Source organism: Pseudophryne corroboree, chromosome 2 (assembly GCF_028390025.1).
Source record: "Pseudophryne corroboree isolate aPseCor3 chromosome 2, aPseCor3.hap2, whole genome shotgun sequence".
NCBI lineage: Eukaryota > Metazoa > Chordata > Amphibia > Anura > Myobatrachidae > Pseudophryne > Pseudophryne corroboree.
In genome coordinates, this window is record NC_086445.1 from 933,623,606 (window position 1) to 933,637,524 (window position 13,919).

Genomic DNA, 13,919 nt, shown 5'->3' on the forward strand with positions numbered 1-13,919 from the left:
TTATTGAAATTTTTGTCGAAGTACAATAGACAATGTACAGGAGGATGGGGGAGGGGAAAGACAGAAGGAAAAAGGGAGGGGGAGGGAGTGGGGTACAGCAATGCAAACATATGATATCAAATAAGCAAGTATATCAAAAACCGTATGTCAACGGAGGGGGGCATTTATAGTACGCCAGCCATGGGGACCAGATATCAGTAAGGGTTACTGCACTGCTCTCGATCACGCTAGAGAGGAACTCCATATGGTAAGTATCCCAGACGGCAGCAATTACAGCCGCAATGGATGGAATTGTGTGCGACTTCCAGTGGAAAGCAATTTTACATCTCAGTGCGGTCGTGATGTGCCAAATGAGCTTTTGTGAAGATTTCGGTGTTCCGGGGATGGGTCTCGGGAAAAGGAAGAAGGACGGGGAAGAGGGCATGTTCACTCCAGTGATTCGCAAAATCAATCTCCGAATGACCTTCCAGAGTGGTGCTATCCTGGGACAATCCCAAAATATATGGAGCAGGGTACCCTCCGATCCGCAGCCCCTCCAACATCTATCCGATGCGGAAGGGAATATTCTACTCAGTCGCGTCGGAACCAAGTACCAACGGACATATAGTTTAAACGAGTTCTCTCTATGTCTAATAGAGGTCGCAGAGGAAACTAGGTTCTGTTTAATCTGTTCCCAGGTGTCTGTCTCTATGTGGTCCTGTAAGTCAGCTTCCCAAGCTATTTCATGAGGGGCCAATGTGGGTAGGTTATGAGTAAGCATGAGGCGATATATCGATGACAACAGGCCCTTAGAGGGAGAACGAAGGAAGCATAATGATTCCAGAGGGGATCGGGACAAAGAGCTGTGTGATTGGAGAAATGCTAAGTGAAAGCTACGTAATTGCAGGTATTGGAAGAAACAATGTGGAGGGAGTCCATATCGATTCTGTAGATCTGAGAAGGCTGGAAAAGAGCGTGACAGTGCAATATCGTTGATAAACAGAAGATCATGAGCCAACCAGTGCTGGAAGGCATGTGAGGTCCGTCCTTCGGCGAACAGTGGGTTGTCCCAAAGGGGTGCAAGAGCGGGAGGGGAGGACAATAGAGCAAAGATCTTAGTGAGCCTATCCCATAGCGAGATGGTGAATGTTATAGATGGAAAATTAGTATATTCAGGGGGTCTGCGCGATCGAGGGATCCATAGAAGGGTGGAGATGGAGCGCACACGAACAAGTTCGGATTCCAATTGAACCCATCTACGGGAAGATATATGCGAGTGCCAGAGAACGGCCTGTGATAGATGGGCCGCATAATAATACAATTTAATGTTGGGCACTCCAAGTCAGCCCTCCCTGGCCCTGTTATAGAGCGTCTTGAATCGAACCCGAGGCCTTTTGCCTGACCATAAAAAGTGTGAGAATTTCTTCTGCAAATCTAAGAACACTTGTGAGGGGATCCGTACCGGGAGCGCCTGAAAGAGGTATAAGAGGCGAGGTAAGACGTTCATTTTCAGAGCGTTGGCTCGGCCAGACCATGAAATAAACTGACCCGACCATCTCTGAAGATCACCCGCAACGCTATGAATTAACCCAGGGTAGTTGGCTGTATATAATTGGGAATATTGTCTGGTGAGATATACGCCTAGGTATTTCAAGCGGGATTTTTTCCAGTCAAATTTGAAGTTGTTGCATAGGGAGGCTTTCAACGGGGCTTGTAGGTGAAAATCCAATACCTCTGTCTTAGCAGCGTTGACTTTAAAATTGGAAATAACACCAAATTCCTGTATAATTTTGAAAAGGTTTGGGAGAGAGATGTGCGGGTTCGAGAGAGTGAGCAAAATATCATCCGCATATAGAGAGATCTTGAACTGAGAGGAGCCTACTGTGATCCCTGAGATATCCGGGCAGCTGCGGATCCCCGACGCCACAGGCTCCATCACTAGAGCGAAAATTAAGGGTGACAAAGGACAGCCCTGTCTCGTGCCATTCGCAATCGAGAATGGAGGGGGTAGTAGGCCATTCACTAGGACACATGCTGACGGAGAAGCGTAGAGGGATTCTATGCCCGTGAGGAAACGGCCCGAAAGACCAAAGCGTCGAAGGGTGCAATCCATATATACCCATGATATGCGGTCGAACGCCTTTTCAGCGTCCAGCCCCATCGCCAGGGAGGGGATTCTAGAAGAGTCAGCAAAGTGCAGGGTATCGATCGCCCGTCTAATGTTGTCAAAGGCCTGTCTGCCAGGGATAAATCCGACCTGGTCCGGGTGAACCAGGGAAGTGATCATCCCCGCAAGACGGTTAGCAAGTAATTTTGCAAATAATTTCAAATCTGAATTTAGCAGTGATATTGGGCGATAGCTGCTACATTCCGTGAGGTCACGTCCAGGTTTAGGTATGACGATTATTTCTGCTCTAGTAGTGGAGCCATCGAAGGGCGTACCAGCTAGAATCGCATTGAACAATGCTGTCAGGGCCGGGGTCAGCGTTCCACTAAACTTCTTATAATATAAAGCCGGTAGTCCATCCGGCATTCCTCAATGATTTGATTGTGATATCAACTTCCTCCGCAGAGATCTCTTCATTAAGTAAATCTATCTGTTGTTTAGAGAGTACCGGGAGGGGGCAGAAAGAAAGGAAGTTGTCTATGCGTTCTTGCAAACTAACGGGGTCGTCTGGAGTAGGCAGGTTATACAGGGATTGGTAATATTCCTTGAAACAGTGGGCTATTTGCTGAGGGTCATAAGTCAGCTTGTGATGTTGGTCTTTTAGCGAGAGGATCCTGTTCCTCTGTTTGCGAGCGCGTAAGCGGAAGGCTAAGAGGGAGTCAGCTTTGTCACCCTTAGAGTAGAACTTATGTTGTAACCATCGCATGGTCTTAGCGGCTTTGGCAGATAATATTTGATATAATTGGCCTTTGAGAGCCAGGAGTTTGCTATATATAGAGCGTCTGGGCGTCTGTTGATGTCGGGTCGTTAGCTCTTTGATTTGGGTCTCAAGATCCGCAACTGCCCGGCGATCCTTCAATTTTTGGGCTTTAGCTAAAGATATAAAATGACCTCGGATGGAGGCTTTATGTGCCTCCCACACTGTTGCGGGGGATATCTCGTCCGTGGCATTCAAGATGAAAAATTCTTTCAGGACTTCAGTAGTCTGGACGAGATAATCCTTTTTCAGAAGGAGAGCAGAATTCAAACTCCAACGGAAAGTTGTGGGGGGCGTAGGGGAGGAGTCAACGGTCAAGGAAACCGCTAAATGATCTGACCACACTACAGGGGAGACCGAGGCCTTAATCAGGACTTGTACAGTGGAAGAGTCTACTAGAAAAAGGTCAAGTCTAGAGTGAAGATCATGGGGAACGGAGTAATGAGTGTACGTACGTTCACACGGGTACAGTACTCTCCAAGCGTCGTAATATCCCGAGGACGTTATGTAGTCAGCTAATCGTCTGGATTCCCTAACTATCAATGGGCTAGGGATACGAGATTGGGTACGGTCCCACACTAAATCTGGCACGGCATTAAAGTCTCCACCAATAATCACCCGTCCCTTTGTTAGTTTATCAAGTTGGGAGCGGAAATCGTTGTGGAAGGCACCCTGCTCCATATTAGGGGAGTAAATCGAGGCTATAGTTAAAAAGGAGTCCCCGAGTTGTAAGACAACAATATTGAAGCGACCCTTAGGGTCTGAAAAAGAGCTCTCAATAGTGTAATGAAGTGAGGCATGAAGCAGGATGGCAGTACCCTTACATTTTTGGGGGGTTGTGGAGTAGAAGGCCTGAGGGTAGGCTCTCGAGGCCAAGGAGGGGTGTACAGTTTTAAAGTGTGTTTCCTGTAAAAGAATTATGTCAGCTTTCTGTTTTTTTAAAAATTGGATGGCCATAGTACACATTTGGGGGGAGTTGAGTCCGTTGACATTCAGTGACACAATATTAAGAGTCATGGGGGGTTCCAGAGCCAGACTCGGCTCAAGGGAGGTCTGACCACCCAGAGTGTAGTGCAAAGCTGAGTAGGGGGGGTATAAGTGGGACGGGAGAAGTTAGGGGTAAGAAACAAGGGGAACGGAGGCCGTGCGGCCAACCGAGTATCCGGAAAAGGTCGCAGTCTTAAGGACACGACATACAACACCATCAATGGACCCCGTCCGTTTGGGAGGAGGACCTGGTGTTGTGGGGGCGAGGCCGGGAGGTGAACAGAGGCGTGCCAACTGTCAATCATCCAGCATAACAATAGGACGTGGGTCATTAACGCGGGCATGGGGGAGGGTGGCCTGCAAGGCAAAAAAAAAAAAGGGGAGTACCCCAATAACTTTTAGGTAGGGACTGAGCGCACTTCAACTAGGGAGGGACCAGTTCAGTAACAGAATGGTCCCAGCAAAGGGACGAACAATACCCTAGTGTGTTAGGTTAAATTATCACAGTTTAACATACGAACATAAAGGGACATAAACATATAACAGTTAATAGGGATAGATAATTATCATCAGCAAAGTCAGTCGCAGTATCGCCGAACAGCGACACGGAGCGACCCCGGGGCATTCGTACGGTGGCATCACAAAGTCAGCGAGGCAGTGTGTCGGTGAGGCAGGCTGTGAGGGTGCATACGGGGAGCCCCATGCCGCTGTACAGGGAGAATGGGCAACAGACACAGCTGCAGTATAAACAAGCAAACAAACAACATCTCTATAACATTATGTTAGAAAAAGACATTCTGTAAGTCCATGTAACAAAAACCTGAGAATCTTGGGATCGAGTAGCGTGATCAGCGGGTGGTCGACCATTCGGCACGTGGGGGCGGTCTCGACTTCGGGTTCTCAGGGGAGTCTGAGGATGATGCAGGAGGAGAAGTCGAGAAGAGCCCCAGTCGTCTTAGGACCGACAAGCCATCGTCGGGGTTCTTCACAGAATGGTTCCGACCGTTGAAGGTGAACTGTAGAGCAAACGGAAATCCCCATCTATATAGAATCTGACGGTTGCGTAGGGCCTTAGTAACGGGTAACATTTCCCTCCGTTTTTTGGGTGTGGAGGGCGCCAGATATTGGAAAATGAGGAGGTTTGATCCTTTATATGGGATAGCAGGGGTGCCTCGGCAAGCGTTGAGCACTTTAGCTTTGATGTGGAAGAAGTGCATGCGGAGGACAATGTCTCTCGAAGGTTGGTCCGGGGGTGGTTTTGCACGGAGAGCTCTATGTGCTCTATCCAGCAGGAATTGGTCTTCCGAGAGGTCCGGGAGTAGTTATTGAAAGAGGCCCAGGAGATACTCAGACAGCGTAGGTGTGTCTATCGACTCTGGTACGTTGCGTATTCGCAAATTGTTTCTGCGCGAACGATTCTCCAGGTCCTCGACTTGCTCGCGCATGAGATCAACTTCCGACCGCAGTTCCGAGACTTCCTGGGTAACCACATCTTGATAATTGCAGATATCATCAGTCTTACGCTCTAAAGCGTCAGTGCGAGAGCCCAGGGAGGATATCTCCGTTTTAAGTTCCTGAATGGCCGCACGTAGTTCAACTCTGAATGTGGTCGCAATCCTATGTACCAAGGAGTCATAGGGATCCGAGTCAACAGTGAGAGCCGAGTCAGATCTGGACGGGGAGGACCCTGCATCCTGTAGAGTCCCAGGCGAAGCCGGGTGTTGATTCACATTTTTGCCCCGTTTAGGGCCAAAGAATGACGAGGAGTCTCCAGGGGGAGCTTTACGGTTTCTGTTAGACATGACCACTATATTTCAGAGCGGCAATGTATAGAAAAGACTGTGAAGAAAATGGGGTAGAGGAGTTTCACATGGACATCACGGAGGGGCTACACAGGGAGAATTAGAGACCCGGCCAGCGGTGACTCCCATTCCCCGAGGGTCCAAGATATTCGGAGCCCAGTAATCCCACGATGTGTGGAGGTGTTGAAATAGGAGGGTCCCCTGTATTCAGCGAGGCAGAGGACGGAAGGCTCGGCGCCAAGTCAGCAATCCTGTAAATGCCCAGGGGGGAGTATATTCACGAGGGTTCTGGCAGCTTGTTAAAGGACTCTATCATAGGTCTTTGTAGTCGTCAATAAGGTGCCTTCCCACATATAGGATTGCAAGATGGCCACTGCGTATAGGAAGCTAAAGGCAGCTCACCTTTTAGATATCTCTGAGCCGTCGGAGCACTGGATACCAGATGTGGAGGGGTTTCCTCTCCCAATGGGGGCCGACACATGTGAGGTGCTGGATCAGATGGAGCCCCTCGGACCGTGTAGCGTCTGTGTGTGGGGCCGCGGGAAGGACGTGCTGGATGTTGCGGAAACCGAGTCCCCGGCTCCGGGTGGAGGACTGGGCCTCAGTCCGCCGGGGTGCTCAGGTCGTCCTGCGGTTCGGGTACAGCGGTCTGCGATGAGGTCCCGGGTGTGAGGAGGCACAATGCGGGTGCGGAAGCCACCAGAGGTCGGAGAGCCTGCAGGGCAGCGCGTCTCAAGTGCGTCCGGCCGGGAGCACTCGGTGCGCACAGCGGGGCAAGGCACGCTCACCACCCGCTACTTCAGGTTCAGGAGGGGGATCACTGGTACCCGAGGGTCTGGGGGAGGGTCTCCACAGGGTAGAAGGCGTGTGGGGAGCCCGCAGAAGGTCCGCTGGAGTCCGCTGCGGCCGCGAACTGATCCTGGAGCTCGCCGCCGGGATACCTCTACACTCGAGGTCCCGGTCTCTGGAGGCCTAATAGGCCGCAAACTCGCGGCAGCGGGGATGGTCCCTCAGCGCTGCGGGACCTTTCGTCAGGCAGCCCACCGCCGCCAGTAGGTCAGCAGAGCACAGTAGGGGCTGCTGGAGGATATATTGGGCACTTTTTTCAGTGTGTTGGAGTCCTTAAGTGCAGGAGCTCCAGCCCAAGATGTCTGCTCAGGCTAACGTCCAGGCCACGCCCCGCGTAGTAACACAATTTATGGAACCACAATGTAGACTAATTTACTCTGCCAGTACCCAGTACTCCATCATATTGTGGGAGAGAATGTACATATATGTACTGTAACCTCTGCCTTATTACCTAACCTTGGAGTTGTGCAGCCATTCTTTATGCAATTGTCTACATCTCAAAGCTAGAGAGAATGTGGCCAGTGAGTGGTATTGTAGAAGAAAAATCCGCCAACCATTTACTGTCCCTGTAACTCCCAGAGGTGTGGACCACTCTGTTTAAACTAAACTAAATACTTGGAATGTGGTTAGTGAATTGCGGGTTTTCATAACGAACACAATATGGTGATTCAGTTACCATCACCATGTATGCTTTCTGCTGTAACTGAAGAACTATGTCTGGAAGGTGTAAGTAAATACAATCATACTTGCATAAGTCTTGGTCATGGAAGCTCTGTTTAGTGACCTTAGAGGGCAGCTCAGAATATAAGGAAATGTGACTGTTAGGGGAGGGACCCCGCCATATCTCTCCTTGGGAAGGGTACCTATGAAGCGTGAAATAATGTGCACTGAATTTTGGTGGTCATTCCGAGTTGTTCGCTCTGTAATTTTCTTCGCATCGCAGCGATTTTCCGCTAATTGCGCATGCGCAATGTTCGCACTGCGACTGCGCCAAGTAAAATTGCTATGAAGATTGGTATTTTACTCACGGCATTACGAGGTTTTTTCTTCGTTCTGGAGATCGGAGTGTGATTGACAGGAAGTGGGTGTTTCTGGGCGGAAACTGTCCGTTTTATGGGAGTGTGTAAAAAAACGTTACCGTTTCTGGGAAAAACGCGGGAGTGGCTGGAGAAACGGAGGAGTGTCTGGGCGAACGCTGGGTGTGTTTGTGACGTCAAACCAGGAACGAAACGGACTGAACTGATGGCAGTGGCAGAGTAAGTCCCGAGCTACTCAGAAACTGCAAAGAAATTTCTATTCGCAATTTTGAGAATCTTTCGTTCGCAATTTTGCTAAACTAAGATTCACTCCCAGTAGGCGGCGGCTTAGCGTGTGCAATGCTGCTAAAAGCAGCTTGCGAGCGAACAACTCGGAATGAGGGCCTTTGTTTTTAACTTCTCCAGAATTAATTGTTATACTTGAGAACTCATCATTTTATTTCATCCAACTTAAAGACCCTTCCCACCTCTTTAGTACCATCTCTACCAAACTTTTTAGTTTTGTCTCCTTAAATACTGCTTTCCTTAGACTTATTTATGGCTTAAAAACATTTTGAGGGCAAATGGCATGAAGACTTTGTTTAATATATGTGTCACACCAAACACCTGATCTCCACTAGCTCTAGGTTGGTGCAGAAAGCAAGCCCTTTTGCGGAGTAAAGCTGGGCATACACTATACAATTATCTGCAAGATAATCTGGTTGGTTGGAATGAAAATCTGGTAATGGATGAGAGCAAATGACAATCGACCATTTGTTCCCTAACACTGGAAAATGGACAAAACCTGTCCGTGATTTGACCAATTTGTATGAACGACAGTTTTTGTCCGTTTTCCAGTGTTTGGGAGCAAATGGTCGATTGTCATTTGCTCTCATCCATTACCAGATTTTCATTCCAACCAGACAGATCTGCCAGATAATTGTATAGTGTATGCCCAGGTTAAGAATGAGTGTTGGTGAGGAACATCCCTGTAATGCTGTCTCTTTAGCCCTTTTATCTCCTTACTATAATCTCTCTCCACTCAATGAAATCTCGTGTCTGCAAAGCTCTCTGCATAGAACCAACCATTTCATACAGGAACATTGTGACATTGCTCCACTCATTTATGTCTCAGTAGAAGAATGGGTTAATAGCGAAATGAAGAAAATGCAGACAAAAAAGAAAGGATAGGTCGCATATATGTGAAATCAACTGAAAAATATAAATTAAACATTTGATCAATAAATAATCAGAGTGATTTGTGTTTACTTACTAATTACAGTATGGCAGACATAAATGCACAGATGAATGGTTAGATTATAAAATAGACAAGAACTGCATGGGGGTGGTATATACACAGAGACTGATATATACATCAGACAGAAGCAAGACTTTATTTTCCTAGTTATTTCCCTACATAGTGGCAAAAACAATGACAGCACAGCTTACTATAATCCTATCTATCACAGAACATACCTGCCTATGTCTCTGAGCTCCCTTCCAGGGGATGACAAGGAAGCTCCATTAAGTCAGATCAATCGGGATTTAAAAATGTGATTTGTATCATTGTGCTCTGCCCTCTGTGAGCAAACCACACTTGTGCTTGTTCTGAGACGGATGCCGCAATGTACAAATGTGCATATTGTGCTGCAGTTTCGGCTGTGACTTTATGCACATTTCACTACCAGTCCTTCCCTGGTGTACAGCCGTCTGAATGTACAAGACGTCCACTTTGGGCATCTTTAGACGCAACTATCAGTCACACCAGGAAAATTTACGCAAGTCCAAGGTGCGGATTGTCCGTCTGGCCTCCAAAGTGAGAGATGAAGCACCTGAGTTTGCAGCCTGCGCCACTCCTAATAAGACGGCCATAGGACAGACCGCCTTCATGTGTCCACATAGTCACCTCATAGACACTGCCCAGGAACACACAAAACATTTTCAAGATATTTCTGCTGGCCATGCGTCTTAATCGCAACTGCATGGACTTTGTGTGCACGGACACTGGACACATGCGCAGTGCGACTTAGATGCATGCGCAGTAGGAAAAAAAAATCACCCCACTGTTTCTGACGCTTGCAGTGTGTCTGTGGCATGACACAGTGTGATAATACACAATCACATCATGGTAGCCGCAGTGTGACCATCTGAATTGCATCATCTACCTGTGTTATGACCATCATATATCATTCTGGGATCGGTATGGTATACCGCCGCACGGGATGCAGAAGGTCAGTATACCAACATCGGCATCCCAAGCGGGGGATTGCCGGCAGGGGGCGAGCGCAACGGAGCTCCTTGCACGCTTGGTGGTGAGCTACCACAGGTTCTGTTCTCCCTCTATAGGTGTCGTGGACATCCATAGAGGGAGAATCACATACCTTGCCGGTATACCGGCGGCTGTATTGTGCCCCAGTCGGAATCCGAGCATTGGTATTGTGACAGCCGGGATCCTGGCGTGCGGTATGCTGACCGCATACCCTCATTCTAACTTTGCATCAGGGAGAATACATACGCCCCTGGGAGTGCGGGAGATCACCCACTGTCTTCATGGACATTCTGGGAGAGTCAGCAAGTATATCACCGGGACAGGACAGTCCAAGAGGTAGCAAAAGCGCAATAATCTGATCATACATGAAATGCACAATGTCACAACCTCATGCTGGATTTACTCTCCATCAGTTCTGTCGGAAGGGATCAGTACGTATTACCGGGATCCCGACCGGCACAATCCCGACAGGGAGGAGAGCGCAACGCAGCCCCTTGCAGGCTCGCTACGCTCGGCACACTAATGTATTCTCCCTCTATGGGTGTCGTGGACACCCACAGAGGGAGAATATGTCGGGATTTTGCTGGTCAGGATTCCGGTGTTGGATCTTGACCGCATACCTGTCGGAATCAGCATGCCTTAGGGAATCATGCTCGGGCAACAGTTTTCAAAAACAAACATGAAACAGGTAGCAAGCCAAATATATACACAATGTCAACAATGCTTCCGGAGAAACAGTTCTAAGTGGCTGTGTCAGAGATGCAATGCCGATACCACCGCAGCTGTGACTGTGTACGCAGCGACTGTGCGAAGGATCGTCACTTATTGTACTTCTAAACTGCTCTATGGTCACTACGAATGAATTAGGGTTTCCGTATCTCTCTGAATCAGGCCTTTATTTGTACAGATTCGTGATGTTGCTGGAGTGAAGAGATGGGAATTCTCTGGGTTTCACAGAAAGTGATATATCTGAATAACCGCAGATATAAAGGGAACGGTTAGGCCAGAAGAGTCATTCTGATATGATGTGATGCCCGGCTATGAAAGACATTTGCAGACAAAACCCTGAGGAATTTCCCCTTAGCCCCAGATTGCATTAGAAAGTGATGGAGTAGAGATTTAATCGGAAATAAATGAAAGGTTTCTTTATATTGAAAGTAGTAAAAACACAACTAATTGTTCCCGAGGGCACATTCTGTACTTCAGTGTATAGAATGGTTCTGAGGTTTATTGATGTGTGGTGAAGACCTCCCAGTCGTTGTTACCTGATTTTAGCTCAGACACAGGCGCTGGTCCTCGGGTTATCCAGAGATGAATTTATTGGGGAACTTTACTATGGTTTTTTTCTTTTACAAAAATATATAGATGTCTACCAATATATACAAGAAATCAGAGAAATTGCTGTAACTTTCACATCAGTCGTTTCTCTGCAGAACAATCTGCACTGCAGGGGTGAGAAACTTCTGCAACACAATTCCCAAGTGCTGCTCTGGTTGTACGATGCCATTCTGCACTGCATAGGTAAAGTCACATTTTGCCGAATTTATAGACTATAACTATAGCTGGGGAATGATGACCATTGTGTTCATGGTAAGAATGGGAACATTTTGCCAAACGGATGTAAAAATGTTGCTGGTCTCTAATGTACAGGGTTGGATGGGGGACTCAAAGTGGCACTGGAAACTAAGGGCCTAATTCAGAGTTGAGGGCAGCAGCAAATTTGTTAGCAGTTGGGCAAAACCATGGGGTTAATTCCAAGTTGATCGTAGCAGGATTTTTGTTAGCAATTGGGCAAAACCATGTGCACTGCAGGGGAGGCAGATATAACATGTGCAGAGAGAGTTAGATTTGGGCGGGGTGTGTTCAAACTGAAATCTAAATTGCAGTGTAAAAATAAAGCAGCCAGTATTTATCCTGCACAGAAACCAAATAACCCACCCAAATCTAACTCTCTCTGCAAATGTTATAGCTGCCTCCCCTGCAGTGCACATGGTTTTGCCCAACTGCTAACAAATTTGCTGCTGCTGCGATCAACTCTGAATTACCCCCTAAATTCTGAAAGTGGCCTCAACTGTAGTTTGGACCAGAATAAAAGTAGGTGGCGATATCACACCATTATCCCTATCCACATCAGTAGTGGGCAAAGTAGTCACAGTAGGCATATCTAACACATAAGTAGGCAATGTGTTACGTGTTCAGAGATTCTCTTCTACAGATCACTGTTGTTACGCATGTTTTTTTAAGTTGCTGTCACATTACTATCCAGTGACTGATTTTGGGCTTCTGGCCACCCTAGGCCAATACACTTTTAGTGCCCCACCAATGTTTATGTTTGGAGTCACAACAATTGCAGGCATTTAAGGGACAAATACAAAATAAAGGGCACATCCCAGACACTGCCATATAATACAGAGATCAATCCAGAGACAGTCATATACTCATGAGATCATTCCAGGGGCTGCCAAACAATGGGGGTGATTCAGACCTGATTGTAGATGTGCTAAATTTAGCACATCTTCGATCAGCTTCCGTGACATGCGGGGGGACGCCCAGCACAGGGCTAGTCTGCCCCGCATGTCAGGCCTCCCCCCCCTGCCCCCCCACAAGTACAAAAGCATCGCACAGCGGTGATACTTTTGTACTTGAAGAGTGGCTCCCAGCCAGTGCAGCTCCCAGCCAGTGCAGGGAGCTACTTGGCGCTGCACGGGTCACAGCAGCTGTTTGTGATGTCACGCAGCCACCATGCCACCCCCCCCCCCCCAACGGTCCAGGCACGTCTGCGTTGCCCGGACCGCATCCCCTAAACTGCGGCCAAACGCCACCTTCCCGCCCAGTGACAGCCTCTGCCTGTCAATCAGACTGAGGCGATTGCAGGGCTAAGACAGCCGTCGGCTGTTTGGCATGCGCCGATGCTCTGTGGCACCGGCACATGCGCAGGTCAGACCTGATCGCTGCTGTGCGAACACGCACAGCAGCGATCAGGTCTGAATTAGCCCCAATATACAGAGCATCCTAGTGGTCACCTTACTATACAAAGACCACTTTACTGAGCTCAATGCAATACAGAGAACATCTTAGTGACCATTATACAATACAGAGAGCATCCTTCTGTCCACTATATAATAGAGTATCCTAGTGATCAATAAGAAAACAGGGAGCATCAGCCTTTTCTATTTAATGTGGCTTATTGGGAATTCCAGTAAGCCTATGTAGGACTGTGATCATAAATCCAGAGCTGATAGAAATAAGAGATCTCTGACTTATAAACACTGATCCATCATTCTGGACCCACCAACTGAATGTGAATAACCTGTGGTGGTCAGGATTCCAGGCGGTGGTATTTCACCAATTGACGGAATTCCGGCGTCGGTCTCCTGAACGCTGGGATCCCGACAGCCGGTATTTTACAACCTCCCTGCCGAGTTCCCTCAAAAACTGTTATGCATTTTGGTAATTAATATACTATTAACACTTCACTTTTTAAAAGCCTGCCTACATTTTTTGCATGTTACTGTATACTTATCTTGGGGGGGGGGGGGGGGGGTTGGGGGTTAGGTCTGAGTTATCAGTGTACTGGGCCCCATAATTTCTGTTATCGGCCCTGCCTGTATGATAAAGAGGTCACTGTGTAGTATAATACAATATACACACAGCTGTCACAGGGACTCACCTGCACACTCATCCGGCTGTTTAGAGCAAAGATCATCCTGCACCTGGCACAATGGCTCTATAACACCTGAGTCACCCTGTAATCTGCATTTTGTGAACATGGCACTGAACTGTGAAATGAATAATGTGATGTGTTACTGCTGCTGCGGACAATGGGCCTAATTCAGACCTGATCGCTCGCTAGCTATTTTTTGCAGCGCTGCGATCAAATAGTCGCCGCCTATAGGGGAGTGTATTTTTGCTTTGCAAGTGTGCGATCGCATGTGCAGCCGAGCACTACAAAAAAGTTTTGTGAGGTTTCTGAGTTGCCCAGAACTTACTCAGCCGCTGCGATCACTTCAGCCTGTCCGGGGCCGGAATTGACGTCAGACACCCGCCCTGCAAAAGCTTGGACACGCCTGCGTTTTTCCAAACACTCCCAGAA